We start from the raw sequence: 25,516 nt of genomic DNA on the forward strand, positions 1-25,516 counted from the left end.
ATGGAAATAGCCAGAACAGAGTTCAAATGATAAGATTCCTAATGGGACATGAGTATGGATTTTGCCAAGATTTATTCTAATTTTGGAATTCAATTGGAAACTTCTGAACGTCATGTTCTATTTGGCTCTGCAAGACATAGCTCTGTATTGCTTTGTGTTTATTTTATCCCTCAAGATCAAAGCATAATTTACTTGTAACTAGATTTTTTTGTTTAGCACAAAACTCCATTTAGAAAAATAAACTGATTTTTCTCCCTTATAGGTCCATAGGTGAAAAAAATATATACAAAATGGAGAAGGTTTCCACTAGAAAAATAAGCATACCCAATATAGAAAATTTATGCAACAGGAGCATCCAGAGCAGAATATTTTATAAAGCCTAAATTATCATGAGTCTTAAACTTGATGTAGAACAGTAAAGAACTCTCAAATGAGAGGAAAATGATTTGTATTAGTAGAAGACCAATTTTACCTATAGTTAAAGACTATTGGAGCCTACAATAAAAAATTTTTGAGAAGAAATGGGAAAAGGTTTGTATTATTCAAGACTCTTTCAGAAACCCAACTTGAAATTTTTTTTTAAAAAGTGACTTTTGGCTCATGGTAACTAAAGAGACTTCTCTACCACCTCCAGTTGGAGAGGTAAAAGAGCTGGATTGGCCCAGCTGAATCATGCACCTGCACCTGGCCCAATCACTGTGATTGACCTGAGTCATCTCCCTTGTGGCACAAAGTTCATTTATTTCCAGAAGGAAGAGGGATGATCGATAGATGATCAATTAAGGGACACTATAACTTGACAAATTTCAAATAAGAAAAAAAAACAGAAATGTCATAGTGCACTAATTATAAAAAATAAATAAATAAAAAGACAAAATATCAACAAAATAGAATATATTTAACAGCAGTGATGCATCAGCACCAATTACTGTGAGACCTGTTCTACATGCCATTGGTTGTTCCTCTGTGAACATCTTAAAGTCATCAAGAAGGTAGTACAACAAAGTGACCAAGAGTGTAAATTTGATTTCCAACTGATTAAAGCTTAAACCTTTGCAGCATTGTATGTTAACTTTTAGTATTTTTGCAAGTTACTAAGGCTTTCAGTCATCAGTCTTTTTATTTTCAAAATTAGTATATAAAACTTTTCTTGGATTATTGTGAGGATTAAATGAAAATACATAAAAATCTTACTATGGTATTAATCACTTAAAATTATTAAATGTTTCTTATTAATTTCATTAGCATTATCATAGTTATTAACTAGCGTGCCCATTAACTTGAAAGCTAGAAAGTTCTAGGAAGGGTGATAATCATGATGTTCCATTTCATCATATTTCTGGAATAGAAAACATCATACTATACATCCTCTCCATTGATATGTAACCCTATTGTTTGCCTTAGATTTGTTTCAGCTCGCCCTGTTCCACTTTCCATAATTCCTCTTTTTATCCACTGAAGCATGAAACACTAATATACCTGGGTACAAAAAGCAAGATAATGGTGCCCTTGATACTTCCTTTAGCCTTTCCAAAAGAAATTGCACAGGCAATTGAGGTCCAGAAAATTAGTCTTAGCTGTGAGCAACAAAACATAACTCCTCAGAGGAATATCACAACAGTTCACCAACTTTTGGAACCAAATGGCAAAGTAACGTATAACCCCAGCAGACTACATTACAAAGGAAGCAACTATGAGGACCTGTAGAAAAACTTGGGAGTCTTCAAGGAAAATTATAAACATATAACTTCTACCTTTTCATGAACTCTATTATATCTTACTTTTCATTAAATTTTCCATTGAGGATTCCAGAAAGGGGAATGTCTCAATAGAGACTAGTTTCATTACTTACACTACAGCTGTCAGGGGCCCCAGTAGCCTTCAGATTTAGGACATAGACTTTTTCCAAGTAAGGAAAAGAGTATAGGACAGGAAAAGAGCTTGCCGTTTGAGTTTGTCCTCTGTGTTCTGGTAAATGTCTATGGAAGCAATTACTCAGAAGCCAAAATCTTACTTTTTAAATTTTATAGTATTTTTTCTTTCTAATTGTGAAAGGCTAATAGAATAGCACCTTATATTTATATAGAATTGGTCCTCAGAAAGTGCTATAAATAATGCCATTCTCTCTCTCTCTAGAATTCCTGGTGGAAGCAACATACTTTCCTCTCACCACTTTTATAGAGTACATAGTCTGTCAGAAGCATTTGGAGGTCAGAACCTAAGTTTTCTTTGGATTGAAAATGTATTATTAGGTTTCCTTTCTTTTAGAAGAACATTTCTATGCAAAAATGGAGTTTAATACCTAATGTTCAAGGTAATTGCCATGAGAAAGAACTCAGTTAAGACTTTCTGGTTTTCAACACAATAAAACAGTCATTTTCCAGTTTCTTACACATTTTGCACTCATAACTGTGGAAGTGGCTGGTATCCTGTCAACATCAGAATTACATGCTCATAGGAAAGGTGATCATTGTCCAGTGAAGCTTATGTGTGCTCTCCCAGTCACAACATAATTCTTCTTGTAAATTGCAGTACTAAGTGTTTGGAAGTCATGCTTCTAATCCAATATTATCTTATTTTCAGATGAGAAAAAAAACTAAGGTCCAGAGAAGTTGAATGCTTCAATCTAATTAGACAGCTAGTAGTGGAACTGAAGAGACAAGAAGGTTGTGGGCTTTACATTTTATTCTTTCTGCTTTTGCCATAACTATAGTGCTGTACCACTTCAAGTAGCATAGCTGCTATAACAAACAAGTCCCTAAATGTCAGTGGCTTAACCAGTAAACATTTACTTACCATTCATTGAGCAGAACATTGTGAGTTTTCTTAGCCAGCAGGTGATTGCTCCATGATCCAGGGACCCAAGATTTTCCATTTGTGACTTCATCATCCCACATCACCCTCACCATAGCCTTGGAAGCACATTTCTCTCCAGCCTCATCTCCTGCCTCTGTCTTTTTTAACTTCAGTGCAGATCCACTGGCCTTCTACTGTGCTAGGGCCTCCACATCTGTATCCCCTTTCTCACTGGAACTCTCTTGCCTGGGTCCTTCACGGCTGCCTCTTTCCCACCGTTTTAGTCACAGCTGTCCTCTCCTCAAAAGGAAGCCCACTCCTGAAACTGCTCTCCCTAAAACCCATCCCCTTCCATCCTCCTGGTTCTCCATGGCTCTTTTGACCCTTTGGAGCCAGAGAATATCATTTGTTTACTTATACAGCTTTGTGGAGCAGAAACTTTTCCAGTCTTGTCCCTCGTTATGTCTTCAGCTCTGGAGCAGTGTGGCACAGAGTAGCTATCAACACACTTTCAGTACGTAGTCTTCAAACCAGTGAATGAACAGAAAGTATCAGAGCCCCAGAAAATGAGGAAATGAAAAATATCAAATCTTCTTCTTCAACCCGGCATTGATCAAGGGACACAAATGTATCTCTGGGTCACACTATTTTCCCCATACACCACCAACCTGTTTTCTCATCCAGAAAAATTGCTGATCACAGAGATCTAGAAACAAACAGATAGACATGTCCTCAGACTCAGGAATGCATTCCTTCCAGGACCAGAAGACATCTGTCATCATCGGGTCTCCTTAGCAACCTTTGTGTTTTATGTACCCACAAGTGACCGCTGACACAGTTCCCTTCTAGGAGCTACACACAGAGCTGCCATTGCCGGGGGATTAGAAAATTTTGGTGCTGTTGTTATTCTTCTCTCCTAACTCCCTGTCTGACCTCTCACTCTCTTTTTCTTCAGCATGTCCAGGCTGCCCTCTCACCCTCACTATCAGCCAATGCTTTGGAAAACCATCATGATCTGAAAATCAGATGTCCAGTGGTCTCACCCCTGCAAGGTTGCTGTGGCTGGCTGGCTGGCTGCTTTGTTGGGGTCCCACATCAGGAAGAGATACCTGTAGCCCACAGGCACTGTGGGCAGCAGCTTTGCCTTTCATGTCTTCATTCGTCAACCTTCATTGTCTTTTACAGATTAATTTCTCCATTTCCTCAATTAACACCAATTGATGAGCACTGAACCAGGTTTCAAACTGAATATAGTCAGTCCTCTGTATCTGAAAATTCCACATTTATGGATTTTTAAAAATTCCAGAAAGTTCCATTTTATACAAGGGACTTGAGAATCTGCAGATTTTAATATCCACAGAAAGTCCTGGAAGTAATCTGCCAAGGATACCAAGGGACAACTGTACAAGCAGAAGCAGATTTGCCATGAAGCTAATGAAGGGTAAGCTACAGAGTCCAGGGTCATATACATTTTGAAAACTTTGCAAGAAAAAAATATTTCATCTGTAATGAGTTAAGACTCTTCCACTGACTTCCCCTCACCACACTTGTGAACACCTTGTATGGGGTTGCTTTGGAATCTCCACAGTATTTTTGGAACTCTGTTAAGAAGTTAAGTTGGAGGAATATTTAGTTTGGGTTTAATGGGATATATTTAGTTCGGAGTTACCTCCGTACATAGTTAAGTTATTGCTATTCATCGTGGAGTAAGAATGCTTCTACCCAAGTGCCAACTCATGCAACATTGTGATATGAAGGCACACAGAAGGAACCCTATCACTACCTAAGTGTTCCCTGCAGAATCTAGCCCTGGAAATACATGGGGAATAGAGGGTTACTGAGGCTTGAAATTATGGAAGCAGAAGCTGGTCTATGGAAATTCCACCAGTCATCAACTACGTAGAACTATAAGCACAAATTTCAATCTTTATGGCCATCTAGTCAGAAAATAAACTCTATCTCTTTAGGTATAAACATATAGTACTTTAAATAACAAATATGCTTTGGTGTGCATCACAGGTTTATGTATTCCAGCTATAATTTAAATTTAAAAATTTTTTTGAACTGTCATTTTAGATGAAAGACTACATTTATCTTTCTGTTATGTTTTCTTCAAAATTGTTGTCATATGAACAGACTGTCAAAAAGTATGTAGTCAAAACTGTGTGAGGATACCAGGATATGATAGGTAGTTAACAATAAAAACAGTATAGTATTTTTCTGGATTTTTGTAATATAATGTGGTGCCATAATTTTGAAATTTATAGTTTATTTTGATTTCTTACTTTATTCTGAAAAGTAATTAATTTTTTTAAATGAGCCCCCTCCCCTTGTTAAGTTTCACGCCCCAGGAGTCTGAGTGGGTTTCTGGATACAGGTGCAGATGATTTGTGCTATAATTTGGACTTTAAATGTATTCTCCATAGGCTCATGTCTTTTCAAAGCTTAGTCCCCCATTATTGGAAGTGGTAGAATCTAATGTGAGTCTTTAGGACATTGGGCATGTGCCTTTGAAAGGGATTGAGGGACTCGTCCCCCTTCTTGCTCTCTTTTGTTTCCTAGTCATGGTGTTTCTTGGCTTCCCACCATGAAGTGTGGCCTTGCTACAGGTCCAAACAGCAGTGCTAATTGATTATGGACCAGAGCTTTCAAAACTGTGAGGCAAATAAACTTCTTTTTTTTTAGGTTCTTTTTTTTCTTAGATTCTTTTATTGGTACATTTTAGGTATACAATACATTTACATTTATCATTTGGTACTTGTACCTTTACATGATATATCTTGGTTCTTATTTTTTCCCCATTTCCTGTCCTCCCTAGATACTCTTAAGTGAAATAAATAGGACACACATGTGTAAATACTGAATAGTTTCTCTGGTATGAGAAACTGAAAGTGTAAATAATGAGTAAAATGAGTAATGGGAAATAGGAAGAAAAGGTCCAAAGGGGTAGGGGAAAGGAAAGAAGGGAAAGGAAAAATTATGAGAAAAGGAAAAAATGGAAACAAAGTCTTTCCAAATAAAGTTCTCCTTATAAGTTAATTATTTCAAGTTTTTTTTGGTTACTATGGAGCTCATAATAGACATTAAATGAGTTCTATGTGGAATAAGTGTAGGAAAAGGGTGAAAAAATTATCAGAATGCATTTATGCTTCTATCAACTAATCCCCCATATCTTCATCTCTCCTAAAATTAATTTCCAACAAATAACTTCTTAGCATTTATTCTCTTGAGGAACTGGAAGGGCTAAATTATTGTGGTATAACAAATTTGACAAAATATATCAAATTATATCAATATATCAAATTTACCCTTTCCCCTTTTTCATGACAGTAAGGAGGCAAGCCAGCAAGCATGACTGGGCTTAGAGTGACTCTTTACTAAGTTAAGGAATCAGGCTGATGGATCCTAAGAGGGCTCTACATGATCTCCCTGGGTCAGCTGCTCTGAGGCTGATGACAGCAAGTTAGGAACTGGAAGACACAGAGTTCAGTCACAGCATGACTGGATGGATGTTCTCTCTAGAAGCTCAGTGCCCAGGTTCTTTCTTCCTTCACTTCTCAAGCCATAGTGATTATTAAACTGGTTTCCAGTCACTCATTGAGCCTTTGACTTGGGTGAGAGGACTTATACCAGAACCTGAACTACAGATTGATGTTATGCTGCCCACCCCTGCCTTCAATCCTCCATGGAGCTGTCTACACATAGCACATCAAGTATAACCAGCTCACCAATTGACCATCTGCTGTGGCCACCATCCCAAACAAAGTACATCATGGTTTTCCTTTCAAAACTAAATAAAAATGTAAAGGCATTAGAATCAGAACAGTAAGTGAAACAGCCAGCAAATAATCATTTACTACAGAGCTGGTGACCTTTTCATTGAAGGTCACAGGTATGATTAAACAGCCTCTTGCAGAGAGGGTGTTGAAACTGAAATTCTCTTGGCCTGACTCATGGCTTTTCAACCTTGGTCCTAGCTCCTCTCAGCCTGATGTGGGGAGCGGGTTGCCTGTCATAGCATATTCTGGGAAATCCCTGCCTCGGGCCCTCCTTGGAACACTGGAACACAGCACCAAACCAGTGTTTTCTTTTGTCCTTTAAAGTTTGTTTGTGTACTAGGCTCAGAGAAGCCTACAAGCAAATACTTGAACTAGATGGAAGGAGAGCTTTAGGGATCAAATAGCATTCTAAACCCATGGCCAAGGCCAAGGGGAGGTGCAGAGGCCTAATCTCAGAAACTGACTGCAGCTGTACTCCAAGGCTGTCATTATTTTCTTATTGAAATCCCTGAAATACTATTTATTTCCTGTCGGAATTTTTGTAAGTGTACCACCCCAGGATAATGATTAGGGACAGTGATTAAGGACAATAACATCACAGTGGAACCATCCCTTCTAACTAAGATGAGTCTGGGATAGTAGCCAATTCTCAACACTTAAAGTTTAGAGATTAAGAATCTTTACTTTTACCTCTACAATCATTTCAGAACCAAATTCTATTTTCTCTCAGTAAACTGAGAATAACCTTATAGGATTACTAAAAAAAAATTTTTTTTAATCCAGTTAGCACAATGCCCAACACCTATATATGGAGGGTGCTGGAAAAACATGGTGAATGTTTAAATTTTCTAAAAAGATTATTACTGAAAAAAGACACATTGCCATTAATCCTCCTCAAAATGCTCCTCCTTTTCTTTTAATACATTTATCTCATCAATCTTGCCATTTTCTGAAGCAGTTCTATAAGTCTTCTTTCATGAATGTCTTCAGTTGCACTGTTGTGGCTTCTTCAGTGTCCTGAATCATTTCAGAATACTTCCTTTTTACGGTCATTTTGATTTTGTGGAAGGGCCCAAAGTCACATGGTGCCAGATTTAGTGAGTAAACTAAATGAGGATACACTGTAATGTGTTTATAAGCCTGTCTTTACATTGAATGGCACTCTGCAGCAGCATTCATAGTATTTTTTATCATACCTTCCAGAATACATTTAGAAGGTGGCAAGAACAATGGGATAAGTGTGTTCAAAGTGAGAGGAGGAGTATTTTGAGGGAGGTTTACGGCAATGTGTCTTTTACTGTAATAATTTTTTAACGTAAACATTCACCATATATTTTGATCATACCACATAGTAAAAATTTTAAATGTAGCTATTATTATTATCATCATCCTTACAATTCTGTTGTGCTATTCTGTAAGGTGGCTTCCAAAAATGCTCTTCAAAGTCAACTCCAACAGTTTTTCTCTGCATTAGTAGAGGATGGTTTTATGAATCACCCTGTCTGGTAGGAAGAAGACAACTTTCCAGTAGAGGATTACAAACAAAACAGAGCAAAAAAACAGGTCCCTGATGATGCAAATGTCATTTTCTTTACGTCTATTTTCTCAGCCCCACTTGAAACCAATTCAAGTGCAATTTTATTGCTTAATTATTTTATGCCACACAGGTAGGCACTTTTAGGGAGTTAACTTACCTCCAAGGGGCCAACCTGGCATCTTTTTCCTGAATTTGTGGACCCAAAATTATCTCATTTTTAAGGATTTAATTACTTTTCAGAGCTACTTAGAGGCTATGTTTATTGAGAATACTTCAGTTCGTTCTCTGAAGTAGAAACCTGCAGAGATCAACAGACTTTGTATAGATGGGGTATCCTCAGAGTTGGCTTATAAACAAGATACTTTAGGATCATAATGTTTGGACTGTATCCCAGAGCAAAATGCAAAATAAAAAGCTCCTTATTTGTAATGTAACTGGCCTGGCTTGAGTTGGTGGAACTCCTGCACATGAGAAAATGCTGTGCTCAGCAGCTAGGAGCACTCCACTCAGCAGGAAGGTGTGTGTGAAGTACAAGATGATCTCCCAGATTCTGCCTTAGTCTAATCGACATTTCCCCTGAGAATTTGCAATTAGTTTTGTTTTGATTCTATACTCATGGAGAAACCTTCTAATTCTTACTTTAGTAACCCCGATACCTCAATACCCAAAAGAGGTGCCCTAGATTATTGGAAATAAATATCTCAGTTACTGGAATGGTAGTGCCTATCACTACCATAAATTTGTTTTATAGACTATAAACCAACTATCCGTGAGGTTAGAGTAAATCAATCCCCCAAGGTCTAGCAAGCTCCAAGTGGACTTGAAAAATGGGGGTTCTTTTTCAGAAAACAGAGAACCAAACTCTAAACTGAAATTTCCTTAAACTTGGCTGTGTCTCAGTTTCCCCATTTAGAAACCTGGGGAAAATAACAGTGCCTACTTTATATGGTTGTCATGAGGACTAATGATTAGATAGATATAAATTACATAAATACTGTACAGATATACAAGATGACTTAACCTAGGAAAAGTACTTGGAATAATGCCTCTCATTCAGTAACCCACAAATACTACCTACTTATAAAGAATGCCCTGCAAGAAGCAACCAGCTGTCATCTGCTAGAACCAGATAGCTGTCATTTCTCTCTTTCTTAGACTTTCCTGCACAAAATTCAAAGTACTTACCTCTTCTGACCACTCCACTCTGAAAGCTAGATGTCAAATAAAAGCTACAGCAGGGCAGCATCATGAGCACATGACCTGTGCAGCTGCAGAGGGCCTGTCCTGGTGTAATGCTCAACTGTTGCCATCTTAAAATTGTTACTTTTCAACAATAGGGTCCTCATTTTTATATTCACTGGGGCCCACTATGATTTTTATAAATGTTCCCCATGGGCTCTTGTTTTAAAGGCTGGATCCTCCACCAGTGTTGGTATTGGCAGGTGGTGGGGCTTTTAGGAAGTGGGGACTAGTGAGAGTTCTTAGGTCATTGGGGCTATGCCCCAAAGTGGATTGTGGGAGGCTGGTCTTTTCTTTCCTCTTTTGCCAGCTGCCATGAGGTGAGCAGCTTCTTCCACCACAAGTCCCTCACCACGATATCCTCCCCAGTGCAGGCCCAAATCATTGAGCCTAACCAGCCATGGACTGAAATCTCCAACTGTCAGCCAAAACAAACCTTTCATCATTCTAAGTTGATTATCTCAGGTACTTTGTTACAGTTATGAAAAGCTGACTGATACAACCCCACAAATTATAGAGCTGATCCGAGTTACATGTGATCAAAGAACTAGCCAAGTGGCCCTGGGTGATTACTTCCTTTCCAGGTGACTCTCTCTAATTCCATGCCATGGAAACAATGACAAGAGAGATGGGATTAATATACTCACAGACCCACCCTTGCCAAAAGAGTGATGACTTCTTGGGTACGTAGCAACATATCCAGGCTACAGGAAGTAAGTTCTTTTTCAGGGGTCTTGGTGGACTAAAATAAACTCTAAACGTGCTTCCTATTTTGTCACCACCCCACACTCACTCCATAACAGACTCATTTGGTAATACTTTGTGAGATGAATCACTCAGAGGGATAGAGAAATCAGCTTGGCCTTTGGCACAGGGAGTGACCTCAGAACAGGAGCCACTGCAGGGAGCTTGGGAGCTCAAGGTCATTCTAACTGGCATCTAATAATGGTGACAACTGCAGGGGAGGAAAGAGGATGGCTGCTTCAGAAAAGCAGCTGCTCTGAGGAGCTTTCATAGGTGATTGCCACAGGAGCCACAGCTTTAGCTCCCAGAAGTTCCCCCGCCCCATCCCAACCCCTAAGTGAACCAGGAAACCATCCTGCCTGTGTGAGCATTCCTAGGAGACACTCACAGGAACTGTCTACTCAGAGGAGGAACTGTGGCTGGAGTTCCACTAAATTCAATCATGGGAATGGAGGTAGAGTGTTTCAAGGCTGATGTTACAAATTATTCCCCCTTTCAAATTTCTAAGGTGGAGTAGCTCAAGGAAAACATGGGTTCCAGAAATGTATGGTCCCATTGTGCTCATATGTGTGGATGTATTTTGTTCCTATAGTGAGTCTGACTTCCACACCGGTAGTCATGAAATTATTTCTCTGTTCCCAGGTTCGTTCCTATTGCCTTCTGGTTCTCCCATCTGAGAACCAGCATCGCCCATCATGTAATTTTTCGACTGTTCCCCAACAGCGTGGATGTGGGGACCAGCCTTCTGAAATGCTGCTGCAAAGTTCTTTGTAGAGAAACGCACCTCCATGTCTCAGCTCTCTGTAATTCAATAACTTTGAACATTTTGGTTCACTTCATTCTGATTTTAGAATCTAGAAATGCAATGGAAGACATTTCAAAGCTGGGCATTTGGTCTTCTGTTGCAAGAGCGCAGTAGCACCCCCAGAGAAATATTTTTCAAGGCTGCAGAGAAAACAAGGGTTGGAAAAAAATGTTTGTTTATTGCCAACTCTCTCCCCACAGCCACTTACATAAGAGTTCGTGCTGAGACAGGCTGTCCTCCTCCGGCTCAGGATCAAGAGTTAAACTCCCAGGGACGATGACAGAAACAACGTGAGAATCACAGGGCCATGGCCCATGACGTCCAGGAAGGAAAACCAAGTGATATGTAACGATTAGTCCTTTCACACTGACGCGGGGGTTTCCTGGGGTGTTTTCAAGCTTTTGGGTGGTGGCGCAGTATGCAAGAGGGGGAAAAGCTCTGTGAACAAGATAGGGCTAAAGAATGGTTCCTGGTTTCCCATTTTGAAGATAGAACAATGTGCACACAACAGTGTGTGTGTGCTGAAGGGGAGAGTCAAAAGTTCAGCCATCTTCTGACCTGTCAAATCCATCCTGACCTGCTAAAAACTATACAGATAAACACTGTATCCAAATGTGGGAGCATTTAAAAGTTCGGGCGAGATTGTGTACATTTTGTCCAACTGCTTATTGCAAAAAAGAAAGAGAGAGGGAGAGAGAAAAGAAATATACTAAGTCCTTTCTTCACAAAACAAACACAAAAACTAACTGCCAGGAAAAAAGGCAAAACCCATAGACAAATTATGTTTAAAGGTCCGAGGGGACAACTCGCCTCCCCCACAGTGTTACTGAAAAGCAGATGTGTGGGACCGAGTCATAGGGACCTATAATCAGGCTTGGTAAAGCAGCCATCAGCAATCTAAATTGTTCTCAACAGCCTCCTCTGAGGGCAACGCCATGACCTCTTTGTGTTGATGGTTCCAGGCTTTAAATGAATATCAAGAAAACATTTTCCATATGTTTTAACTGAACTTCTAGCTTACATGTGGGCCCACTCGTTCTTGTTCCTTCCTCAGCAACCTTCATGAGTAATTGTCCTTTGACTTTTCTGCTTGCCAGTCACACCTGGGTGTGCTTACACCAGACACACCTAAAGCTTAGCGTCTGTCAGCACAAATGAAATTTCTACTTGTTGCTTTGGAATGACAAGTTGAAACTAGCACAGGCTTACACATAGAAGATATCCAATCGCTATTTTGTTGTTAGAGTCACGTGTCTCTCTCTGATTTACACCTACTGCAAAGGAACACCAGGTCCAAAAAATAGAAACATATCCTACTGTTGGCCTGAATCTAGGTGAATTTGAACCATGATTTCTTTTAATCTGTTTGAGGTCCAGAAAAGAGCAAAGGACCCTATGATTTACCTACTAGAGTCTGCATATAAGAACCTTTGTGATTTCTCAAGTGGGTCATTTCCCACCTTCTTTTTCTACTGATTCTTCCCCCAAACAATCATGGACACATTGGGTTCTGAGACTAATTGTTTCTGGTCTTCAATTTGCTTTACAGAAGCTTTAGAAAGTAGAAAACCAAGAACAAAAGGTCCTACATTATTCAGGATTCCTGAGTTGCAAATGAAAGAAACAAATCTTGAACGAACTTAACCCTAAAAGGGAAATTTATTTGTTCATATAACCAAACCATAAAAAAGTATGGTAAATTGAAAAACCTTAAAACATTCTTAGGATTCTCACTTCCTCTCCTTTTTGCTCCCTCCTACTGCCATTTTCCCAAACCCGTTCCTCCGTGAAGTGAGGATGCAGCCAACAGCAAAGCTCACCTCCCATAGCTGGTGACCTGAGAAGAGTCAGAAAGTAAGTCACCACCATCCATGTCCCCTGGATTAGAGAATCCCTGAGGAATGGTGCTGATTGGCCCATTAACTGTGGCTAAGCTTGTGAGCCGAGCAGTTGATTCTGCTGAGTCAGGTGCCCCCTTTTCTAGCCTGAGGAACAAACAGGCTCTGTTGCTGGGAGGAGTGGGGGATGGGTGCCAGACAGATAAAAAACAGCCACCACAAAACATCAGAGAAAAGTAAAGCTCATGAGCAGCCACTGAAACTACTGGCAGATAATTCCTTTTTCAGGTCTTTCTCCATGTCTTTATCGTCCTCCTATAAATGAGGATTAAATGCTATGTGTGGACTAGGGATCAGATCTTCCCCCATAAAGATAGAATAATAGCCAACATCCCACCATCTTGGTGGAGAAAAGATTAAAAAATGATAGTTATCTTGATTTTCCAACCAATACCAAGAGTTAACTAGAGATAACATTTGCAATTCACAATCATAAATTTGAAGAATTTGAGACTATCTAAGAGAATCTAAGTGATTTCCTACCCCTTGCCAGAGCTTTAAAAAAAAAAAAAAATGATGAGGGTAGATTTTACATTAGGTGTGAGGGTGGACTAGAAAACTCCTAAGGTCCTGTAGATTCTGTGAGATCTTCCCAACATGGAAGTGTTGATTCTTTTCTTGAATTGTCCAGAACCCTTCTCACCCCCTATTATTAACTGGTTTTAGTGACCAACAGGCCTTCCAGTTGGAGATTCCATCTAAACATTTCATAGCAACTTCTCCTATGCAAACTTGGACCACATCCTTAAAGCCCAGCAGTTCTCAAATCCTTAGAGATTAGCGGACTCACCTCTTGGTCCTCATCCTATTTTAGCCAACATTTGTGAGCCTCCTTCTTTGTGCATTTTTGCATTTTAATTCCTTTCCTTTGTGTCTTGACCAAATTCATCAGACCATGGCTCATAAGAGAAGTGTGAAGTTGAATACAGAGGCCCAGAACATTTTCAGATTAATTTTATCAGATTATGGAGAATTAGAGGAGAGAGGAGAGAGAGAGAGGAGAGACACAGAGGCGGGAGGAAAGGGGGGAACTATTTCTCATTTTTTCTATTGTGGTAGGAAGAAACAGCCACCAACCAACCCCCCACCCCCACCCCCCGAGCATTTACATCCTAATCCCTGGAGCCTGCAAATATGTTACACTGCAGAGGGAAATTAAGATTGCTATTAAGGTGACTTGAATAGGGAGATCACCCTGGGGTACTCAGGTGACCCCAGTGTAATCACAAGGTCCTTAAATAGAAGAAGGAAGCAGAAGAGGAAATTAGCCAGAACGATACCATGCAAGAAGGACTCAGGCTAACTTTCTGGCTTTGAAGATGGACAAAGAGGGTCATAAGCTGAAGAATGCTGGTAGTTTCTAGAAGTCAGTAAAGGCAGGAAAACAGATTTTCCTCTGGACTTCCAGAAAGGTATGCAGACCTGTTGGCACTCTGATTTTAGCCTGGTGAGACTCAGGTCAAGGACTTATGACCTACAGACTATAAAGACAATAATTTTGTGTTGTTTAAGCCAGTAAATATGTGGTTATTTGTTTTAGCCACAACAGGAAACTAATATACTTCTTATTTCTTCCATATGTGTCCTGCAGTGTTTGGTTCTTAAGTATTCCAGTTGCTGGACTATGCAGAGCAGAGACAAACCAGATAGTGTATAGACTTGACTCTGCTACAATCTCACCTTGTGAGTGGCTTTGGATAAGTCACTTGTTTTGGTCCTCAGTTTCCACATCTTGCAAAAAACAAAATCTCCCAATTTTTTCTCCCGATAAATTCAGGGATTAAATATCCTCTCCCATTTCTCAATGGCAGCAAATGTTCGGGAAGCACCAGCCAAAACCTGAGCTGCCGTCTCACCATTCACAGCAGAGCTTTGGATAGAGAGAGAAGGTTCAGAGACCACACCCTCTCAGGGCTTGTCCACACCAAGTTTCCAGGCAGGGACAGAAGCTACCCCATATGTTCTCTCAGACAGAAAATATTCAGTGCTAAGTAAGGGAGTGCTGTGGGGACTGAGGTCCTGGTAGATCCTAACCCCCAAGTGGTCCAACTCCTCCTAAAGGGGAGAGGACTTGTGCTGGTTGCAAAGAAGAGATAGGCTCTGGATGAAGGTATTCTATGCAGAAGTCATGGCAAGAAGAAAGGCCAAGAAATCCTTTGTCACCGTGAATGGACTCTGCTTGTAAAAGAAAAGGTTTTGTGCCGCAAGAGACACTAAATCAAGATGATGGAGCCTCGAAAGATTCCAGGACAAGGACATAAAGACTGAGTGAACTTGCAACCCTGCTGTATTTTGTGCCCTTTTGTATGCACAGGGCGAGGTATAGTGGCAGATATACAATATATGCTCAATATAACAGGTGCTCAAATTTTGTTGACTGAATGAATGAATAGGCATTGCTATAGTTTGGATCTTGAGTGTCCCCAAAGTCCCATGTGTTAAAGGCTTGGTCCCCAGGGTGGCACTATTGGGAGATAGTAAAACATAAGAGATGGGGACTGGTGGGTGGTCTTTAGGTCACTGGTCCCTTTATAAGTTAATTGTCTCAGGGATCTGTTATAGTAATGGCAAGCTAACAAATGCATCAGTGTTTTTAGGGCAGGACAGTGGCTAACCCAAGATGATTTAAGAAAGATAAACAAGACCTCAATATGCAAAGTGGGTCCATGGAGGCAGAGATGGATATCCAAATACCAGTTAAAAGGCTTCAGATAAGAGTGAAGCTGGGGTGTTGGGCAGTTTGAGTCAAAGGGAAGAGATCCATGTGACTTTCTCTAACCCATTCCAGCTGGAAGGATGTCATTTTCATTCATGCAAATATCCAAGGAAGCAGACTGACCACTTTGAGAGTAAGAATTTGCAATAACCCAGACAGACCAGCACACACTGAGCAGACTCCTCAGGCAGCAATTTAAGCATCTCTAACTCACATGATATTTTCAGTGGAAATGACCACTAATCCCTGCACAATTATTCTCTCCATACTCAAAGCTGATTGGTAGTTCACCCTTGCCTTCCCTAGACTCAACAACTCTAATTCCCCTAACTGCTTTCAGAGGTCCATTCATCCAGATCTTCTCATTACTTTTGTGTTTTTCTTCTGATCCTTTTCCAAGTTACCCCTCTTTTATGTCATCCACCTGAATCAGAAGACCAGATTTGCTCCAGACACACTTGTCTGACAGGCCTGTTTTTCCTCTGAGGAGTTGGCAAAGAGTACAGTTCTGCTCCAGGAGGGAGACCTACTCTCATGGGAATATTCTCCTTACACTCTTGGGCTGTCCTTGTCCAGAGGATCCCCCACAGCAATCAGTGAGAAACCCACCTCCACAAAGCGTCTGGCTTCAGATCCCAGGGATCTTCACCATCTCCTTCTTCTTCATCATCAAAACCAAAGTCCATGCAGGGAAGGAAAGAAGAGTAATTGATGCCCTCAGGGACTATCAAAGTGCTATTGAGCAAAACCGCAGCTCAGCAGTTTTGCAGGTGCTTCCTGTGGCAGTCAGGGAAGAAGTGTCTTTAGAAAGCCCTAAATAACTCTGGGCAGGGTTGTCAGCTTGACAGATGACTGAAAGAAATAGCGCTGTTGTTCTCTGGTGTGTGATTCATCCAGGCTGTGCTGAAGTAGGGGACGAGGGCTGGCCTTGAGTATCACACTCTGTCACCTGGGGCTGCTCTTCAGCTTGGCTCAGAGGAGGAATAAAAAGGCACTTGTGCCTGTTCTCTTGGTCTCTGTCGTTTTGACTTGGTTTTCTGGTGAATTTATTTAATGAATCTGAGATTTGTGCTGGCTTGGTTTTAGCTGGGTTTCGTGGAAGACAGACAGGGACTGTGGGGAGAATCTCTCTTTCAAAGCATCCAAAGGCCTCTCTGCCTCTGAAGATCCTTCTCAGGGCTTCTTGCTATTACAGCAGCAATGATACTGGGTACCTCAGTCTTTCTATCCCAGGTCCTTGAAGAAATGGCTTATTTAAATGTTTGCCAGAAGTTGAATGGATAAGTAAAAAGGTCCAAAGACCAAGGTCACCTAGGTTTCTGGTCTTGGTCCCTGGGACAACTAGCCACGTGCTCAGGCCTCTGGACCTCTGTGTGCTCATCTGTAACATGAGAGGTCAAGCTCTCAAGTCCTCTCAGTATACACTGCAAGGTTCTGAGAGATTGTGGTTTACACTCAGCTTAGCAGAAAGGGGGACTAAAAGTAAGGAGAATTAGAAGCAGCAGCGATTGCTCTGCATACCCAGCAGCAGAAGTAAACAAGAGCCCATTGAAAAAACCAAGTAAAAAGTATATAATATTTTCAGTTAGTAAGTGGGTCTGTAATAACACTATCCAATGGCAGTCAGTGTGAGCAGTGAATGGACTAGTGCACAGCTTGGGCCCACGCTGAACATAAACGCAGCATTTCTCTCAGTTTACTGGGGCCTCTTCGCCAAGGGGTTCCAGCCACCAGACTATGACAGGTACATTAATTCTTTGGTTTATGGTGTTTTTGCTGTGAAACAGCACAGCCAATCCATTGTTAGGAGAAGGCTGTCCACCTGCAGAGGAAATTTTGTTTGAGTCATGCAGAGCAGTCTGTGTCCAAGGTGGGGCTGTTGCTTTGTAACAGAGTCCTGGGAGAACATTAAGAACAGCCAATGCGTCCCTCACAGAGCCCATGTCTCAGAGCAGTCATCATTTCATTCATTTTCCCATGCTGGTGGATGTGCTCTGGGTTTTAATGCCTCATCAATGGCAGCTCTGTTAGAATGAACAGAAAGCAAGACAAATTCATTTTAAATCAAGATTTCATGGGCACCTAAACCTTTTCCTGAGATGAAATGCTTGCAACTTTGAAACTGAAGAATTGGATGAAATTTGTCTTTGGTTTTGTTAGTTAGTTAGTTAGTTAGTTGTTTTGGAAAGCTATTCTAGCAACTGGAATTAATGGTTACAAATAGTTTCAGAAGTTGTAACTGTCCCAGTTTTCCCCTGGGAATCACTTCAGGTCCTTTTGTGCAGATTATCAATGTCCGATCACTGAATTCTTAGTTTTGCAAAAGTTTATTAGTTGGGATCCTTACTTATCCTTCATATTTCCCTTCCTGTGTGTAAAACATCTAGCTTCTCTATACACCTTGAATTGGCTTAACTTGGCTTGGCTTAGGTAGGAGTGATGGAAAGGGGCTTTGTTTCATTTCTGGATCTTGGACTCTGATATCCTCTAGAGAATTCATCAGCCTTCCTACTGCAAACTTGAGGCAGATGGGAGGCAAAAAAAGATGCTCTCACCTGAGACAGCAACACCTGCCACATAGGTGCAGTGTGGATACCTATGTGATATTTGCCTTTACTGAAACACAGATTTTGAAACCACACAGAACTGATTTTGCTTCCTGACTCTATTACTTGCTAGCATGTGAGCCTGGGCAAGTTAATTAATCTTTCTGAGGCTTGGCTTTCTGGTTTATAAAATGAGGAAAATTGAAGGATTAAAAGAAATAACATACTAAAGCATTTAGCACAGTGTCTGTAATATTTTAAGTGCCCAATGAATGATTAAGAACCATAATAAAAATAATAAAATTCTCTTCTGTCTTAACCAAAGAGCTTTCAGCCCCTTGGTACTCTACAAAAAGTCCAAAGAGTTGGGCCCATCTGGGGGTTTCCATGGGGTTCACTATGAAGCAGAGTACAAGATATATTGCAGGCTGTCAACATCTGTTGTTAAAGAATTTGTCCATGAGAGGCCATCTGCAGTGGTCTGGTTAGAAGAGGCCTGAGAGCTTGTCTTGTCATTTTTAAGATAAGAATATAAAGGCCCAGAGATGCTAAGCCCCAGACTGACATCCCAGCTACTTATTTTTAAAGTCATGATCAAAAACTAGTTATCATGAGTCTTGCTCTTGGGATGTCTTCTCTGATTCATTCAATGTTTGGCAAGCATTTAAATAAATCGTTTCTTTGAGGAGCTAGGAATAAGTAAAGAAGCCTTGCGTGTTCTTTGTTTTCATGATTATAAGACTCTCTGGAAGCTAACATCAAAGGGAGAGAGGCCTTTGGGTGCTTAGAGATCCTCCCCACAGTTTTCCTCCTCCACTGAATGCAGCTCAATCCAAAAGCAGCATGGGTCTGGGAGGAGCCAAGTGGGCTGCAGCATGCACAGGGGGACTGAACAGAGGCCCACTGAGAGCTAGCCTCACCTTTGAAACAGGACAGTTTTTACCTTGTTATGGAAGAAACGTCTTAATTAACAAGGACCAATAGCTTTGTCATCTTGAAGAAAAGCCCACGGTTCTCACACATCCCTTCATAGGTATGTGCATAAGGTGTAACAAGATGGTTCAACATCCCATTTCCGTGGAACCAATTTACTAAAATCAAACCTCACATTTGCTACTCTGTTAGAGGTGTGACTCCTCCAGCCAGGAGCTTCAGATAGGATTGGGGTCATGCTAAACACAACATCTATGCTCTGGAAGTCACCCTTCACTCAGCTCATCGGCACAAGGACTTGCCCTGAGTGTGTTCACTGCTGCAACCTGAGTGCGTAGAACGGTACCCAGACACTCTAGACAATAAATATTAACTGACAGAATAAAATAATGAACCAAATGTGAATCTTGGAGAATAATCTAGTGCACATGTTCAGGCAAGTCATTTAATGTCTCTATGCCCAGTGAACTCATCTTGAAAAGAATACAGAATTGTTCTGGGGATTATTGGTTTGATTGTGTCAGTCTTAAAACAATGTCAGTGATCGTTAGTAAATTTAATCAATCAAAAGAACAATTAGAAACCTGTGTGAATATTTTGTGCCTAAGATATTAAAAGCAACTTATAGACATGAATTCACTGAGCCTTAAATAGAGGGTAGAGCGCATAGCATATTTATTTTACTGAAGAGAAAACAGAAAAAGTAATTAACCACCAGAAATTGAATGAAGCCCCTGACTCTTGGATCTCTGTTTGGATAACAGCACACTCAGCTGAATTCTTGGTTAAAATTCAATGCAGTGATACATGAATATGTCAAAATGAAACCTACTATTCTTATTCTTCATAAATAATATGCATTAATTAAAATTAGAATCATAAATAAAAGTCAATGCATTGAGAAAACAGTTGTATTCATGTAAGTATTGATCTGACCTGAGAAATTGCTTTCATAATGATAAATATTTACATAAATAGCATGGATTTTAAGGGTATGAAAGACCTGAATTCAAATTCCAGTAGTATGATTTGGAACAAATGACTTATGCAATCTGAACAGCAATTTCTTCCTCTTTAAATGAGAAGAATAGCAAGCCTGTAGTACTGTTTTTAGTATATGTGCTGCTGAAGTGAGCATTGTAGCCCTGGTTTTAAAATGATAGGCAATATCTGTAAGATCGGAGCCGCTTGCCTAGTTCATAAATGATGCTTAATGAATAATGGTGATGGAATGATGCCGGGAAGCCACTCAGCACCAGGATCACAAATATTCTTACTAAAAACCATTCTTTTTTTTTTTTTTCTAAAAAGCATTCTTAAGTTGAGCTAACACTTTGCTTTTCTCCCCAGAAATGTAAATACTTGCAAAACTTGAGGACTTGAGGTGCCAAGATTTCACAGCCTATCGAGTCAATTTTTTCAGTGGACCCATTTGTAGAAATTAAGTTGGCTAAATTAATTTCAATGGTCCAAACTGAACATTCCTATCTAAAAGAGGGTTTTCTTTCCCAGCAATTTAACACACACACACACACACACACACACACACACACACACACGCTTGCCCCAGCAATTCATTTCTCATTTTGGTTTGGGAGAGAGCCAGTTGGTAAAAGGTTTCAGCGTGTGTTTATTGCCTCTTTGTTCTCCAGCATTTCTGGGGCCTCCTGGCAGCTCTTTGGTCTGCAGCAAGCAACACAGCCCTCAGGGGCTGCAAAGCCCAGACCAATCCCAGGCTCTGACCATTGCCTGGGGCTGATGTGGAACAGCTGGAAGCCTCTCCCCTCCTACCTCAGACTGCTGCCCAGAACTCTGAGCAAACACAGGGTAGGAGGTGAACATTTGGCCCCGGGGCTTGTTCTTACTGAAGTTGTTTTGGAGTCACTGCTGCCTCTTACTTACCAAGCTCCACACAGGACTTTTCCCCTTGACAATTGCCTGGTCCCCACTAAAAGGTCAGGAGAGTTTGGGGGAGTGGATTCCTCTGTGTGTGTGTGTGTGTGTGTGTGTGTGTAGCTCATCATACCTGATCTTCAATAGTAACACTGTTGCTGCAGATCTCCGTGTACCAGGAGGCCCATAGGTGCCTTTCCAAATATATTACCCGAGCACTCAGTACTAGTTCAGGGGCCCTCCAGGCCTTAGTTTAAGCCTGGAGGTGAAAAAATTGTTCTGGCTAAGCTCAGCTACCCTTGCTGGGCCCTCTCCACCATCACAATAGCACTTGAATGCATGCTCTGACAAATGTATTAGAAAGCAATGTGACTCAGTGGTCAAGAGCACCACCTTGAACTTCAGCTCACACAGAACTAACTCTGGCTTTCCTATTTTGTAGGGTTCTGGGATTTTGAGGCCAGTTCATAATCTCTCTTTGCCTCAGTTCCTCAAATGGAAAGCAAAGATATTAATACCTATTTCATCTTGCTGTTGTGAGACTTGACTGACGTAGTTGGTGGAGAAGGCCTGGTACACATTGGATATCAACAGCGGGTAGAATCTGAATATAAAACTCTGACAGACTCAGGTCTCCTTAGAATACCCAGCAACTTGGGTTGGTTTCAGCAAGTTTCCCCACAGCTCTCTCCATTGGTATCACCAGAGTGAATTAATACAGGATGGGGGGGGGGCTGTAATACCCTTTCTCAACTTTGAGAATGGTGGGATGACCAATAATTAATTAGATGACCATACCTTAAGTGTCAAGCACTGTTGAGGCAAAAATCTGTGGACATGAAAAGACCCGGGGGCCTGTCCTCACAGAGGACTGGAGAGATAAAGGTACTAATCAGATACTGATGACATTCAGGATGATGAGCCCATGAGGGGTTATGACCGAGTTACTGCAAAGTGGCTAAGGCGTCAACACAGGCTTCCCAGAAGGGTGACTGCCGAGAAGGATGAATGAGCAGGCACAGAGAAAGGAGAAAATGACGGAGAGAATTCCAGACAAAATAAATATGGAAAGGCACAAAAACAGCTCAGAAAAGGCCATGTTTGAAGAATGGTACATAGTTCCTTGTGGGTGGACTATATTGGAAAGAACTCATTCTAGAAAGATGGGAGGGAAGAAACATTCATTCTGCTGCTGTAACAGTTTGGCCTGAGCCATTCAATGAGACACCCACCAGAGGATCAGAGTGGATGTTACCTATTCTCAATGGCCCCCTCAGCCCCAGCCATTTAGGCAGGAGGACACCAGTACAGTGGGATGAGTCAAGTCGTGAGATGATTTAAGCAGTTCCCTCATGCTCTTACTCTTCTACATAAACAAATGTCTTCTTAAAGCTCAGTTTCTTCACCTGCATAATAGGATTGGGGTGGGAAGGACTGTTCTTCCCTTTTAAAGGAAGAATGCCATGCAGAGATCTGTTTCACATCACACAGGGATGGAAATTATTTGGGGATATTATTTGAATACAGGGGCTATTCAACATACCCTTCAACTAGATTGTAGTTTCTACAAATCAATTTGACTTTTCACACATGGTAATGAACATCTTGAATGGCTTTTTCCAATTTCCTTGTGGCCCAGCTGGATTTCTCCTTGTCATCCTCTGCTCCAACCTCAGGGAGATGAGCTATCAAACCCAAACTACTGCTTCCACCTCTAAGAAAGTATCTCACATTATAGCTCAGAGGCAGAAACAGACACACAGGTAAAAGTACTAAAAAAAAAAAAATGCTGAACTCTAGTAGGGCTTTTCAGTGGAAAGCTGATAGATGGATTAAGTAATCTGACTCATCAACAAGACAGGTCTGACACAGGCAGCTTCTTTTCCCCTTTGGTCCTAGACAGATATTTTCTAGCAGCAATGAAATTATCTCAGTGCTCAATATGCTTATAAGACCTTCCAAAGTTTCAGCAAGACATCCTAAGTCTGGAGCCAAGAAGTGTTTGCTATACATGCTGCCTGGAAATTGCCAAAGAGTCTTCAGGATACTGAGTAATCTGAATGTTAACAATTCCACTCTTCACATAAGAAAACTGAGCCACATTTGTTATGTGGGTATGTTCCAGACCCAGAGAAGCCCCCCCGCCTCAGACAAGAGAAAACATTTAGTGTCCTTCTTTATGGCCCAAGATCCTGGAGCTTCTATCTCCATGGCAACCTCAGAAATGCAGAACATGAAATCTGCAAAGAATCCTTGGGTGGATAGGGTGGTAGGAACAAATAATACAAGTGGCAGGCAAATCTTTAAATATGTTACATATGTTCAGCAAAATCTCACTGACAACATGGGAGGTGACTAGACTTCCAAACCAATTCCTGTTCTCTCCAACAAGATAACAATAAGAAAAACTTTCACATGAGAAAGTGAAAGATTCAAAAAGAAAATGCCTTTTAAAATCCTAGTTAATTTCCCATTCCCAAAACTTTCTCAAAAGTTCACAAATCATTGAGTGGTTGCTTCCTGGTTCAAGATTGTCCTTCCCTTCTCTTACCTAACAAATGTATTAAACATCCACCCTGCTCTGGAAATCTAGAGTTAACAAACAATGGCACAGACAGTCTTTGTAACACAAACCCAGCTTGCCTCAAAAAGGAGCATGAAGTTGAAAGAAATAATTCTCACCATGCAATTTGTATTCTTACATTGAATTTTCCCTGGCTTTGATGTCAGTGAGCCTGACTCTTGACTCACCTCTTCATAAAATAAATATACCTGGGGCTTGGGAAGGTTGGTGGAAAAAGAAGAAAGACCCTGAGGTGGATGCCTGGGTCAACTGGGGATGCCAGAAGCAGCCTCCCCTGGCTAGGACTGGAATGTGGTCCTCAAGTGGAATGAATGCAGCAGAAATGCAGCTCTGAGCCAGCATAACCACACTAGTACATTCCCTGCTGATGGGAGAGCCTTCTAGTGTGCCAAGAAATGGTGGCTTGAACCACTTTTACCTGGTTCCTAAGGAACAGGAAACATCCAGGTGACATATCTGGGTGATGGTGCAAAAACCACTTTGTATTTTAGACAAGTTTTTATATTTCACTCAAGCTCTTTCAGTAACCATGACCCCATTTTCTCTTTCCCAAATTCCTTCATGCGTTTAGAGAGGCTATTACTATTATTCCATGAATAGTCCTGGGAATGAAGGCAGAGTGCTCAGCTGAAGGACAGTTACTCCAGGTGAAGGACTAAAGCCAGTCTCCTCTTCTGTCCTACTTCTCTGCATGACCTGCTCCAACCCATGGGGCCATACTGAGTCCTGGGTCCTGCCCTCCTGCTCCCTGAACCTCACTGCCTCCTGCTGCACAGGTCAGAGCTCATCCATTTCTCTTCCTTCCTAAGTGAGGACAGACCACCTGCCCTGGCCCTTGAGATGGAAGCAAAAGACTCCTTCATGCAGCTTCCAAAATAAATTCTCCTTTATTGAGGAAAAGGCACAGTCTTGGCTAGCACAACCCTGTTGCCTTCCCCTTCTTCTTTCTCTGAATGTGCTCGTGGTTACAGCCATCTTACAAGTGAGACCGAATGCAAGCTCGGGTCTCACCAACTCCAAACCCCTGTCTGTCACCACCATTCATTCCATGGCCTCCTCTTCATCACTTTTTTGGCCCACAAATTACAGCCACAGAAAGAAATGCTAGGCAAAACGCTAGGCAGTAAGCACTAGAGAAAAGTACCTTGGTGGGGCACCTGAAGATAGATCTGAGTTCAAGTGCTTGCTCTGCATTAGTGGCATGGGCTTGGGTCAGTTAATCAGCCTCTCTGCATTTCATTTTCCTCACTTGTGATAACTAGCTGAATAAACCTCTGAAGTGCCTTCCAGGGTTTAAATTCTATGGTCATGATGCTAGCATATGGACATCTTCCAGCCCTCTGGATAAAGCACCATATTCCCAAAGCTCAGCAGAATCCAACAAACCCAGACTCTATGGAGGCAACAAGTTGGTGCCCCAAACAGTGTGTATCTCCTATCTAATTCCTTCCACACAAACCTTCCTGAAGAGTCCTGAACCCACATGTCTCCACCTCTTAGGAAAAGGCTCAGTTTTGCATTCCAAAGACATCAGCCAGAGCCTTTCTTCCACAAGTCATTTGGCTGCTCCAACCCCAGATTTTGTTTCTTCTGTAAAACCAGGGAAAAAACCCCTCCCTTATCCTAGTTCCATCCAATGTTATGGTGACATGTGAAAGAAGGTGTGAGGGAAGAAGGTATGAGGGAATTGCTTTTAAAATGGGGAAGCTGTTATTGTCTCAGCAATGTGCAGATGGACAGAAAGAAGCAACAATTAGAAGCCTGCTAAAAAAAATCCATGCTCCACTCATCCTGTGTACAGTGGGAACTGCTCTCGAGATAGGCCTACATGCTCAGCCAAATAACCACACTTTCTGGCTCCTTTTTGTGGGTTCTCATCCTTTATTCAGTGGAGAGCAAGTCTTTTATATTATCCAGTTTGATATCATTGAAAAAATCCAAAGGCAATGACCCAAAAATGGAGGATGAAGAGTGTGCCGAGGGAGGAGTTTATCTCCATAGAGCACCACTGGCAAACACCTGTGCCTTTCCACCCCACCAGCCTCC

The 25,516-nt window shown here is 41.2% G+C and overlaps 1 long non-coding RNA gene across 1 annotated transcript in view; it reads right to left on the reverse strand.

Moving 5' to 3' along the window:
• LOC110348998 (uncharacterized) overlaps nucleotides 1-25,516 on the reverse strand; it is a 79,704-nt gene that overhangs the window by 26,647 nt on the left and 27,541 nt on the right. Inside the window, exon 3 of the long non-coding RNA XR_002394656.2 lies at nucleotides 1-17,538. This exon is cut by the window's left edge and continues 13,104 nt beyond it. This is a non-coding gene — a long non-coding RNA (uncharacterized LOC110348998). The remainder of the gene's footprint in view (nucleotides 17,539-25,516) is intronic.

This window comes from Heterocephalus glaber, unplaced genomic scaffold (assembly GCF_053883595.1).
Source record: "Heterocephalus glaber isolate CG9 unplaced genomic scaffold, H.glaber_assembly_v1.0 deba00001666, whole genome shotgun sequence".
In the NCBI taxonomy this organism is placed as follows: domain Eukaryota; kingdom Metazoa; phylum Chordata; class Mammalia; order Rodentia; family Bathyergidae; genus Heterocephalus; species Heterocephalus glaber.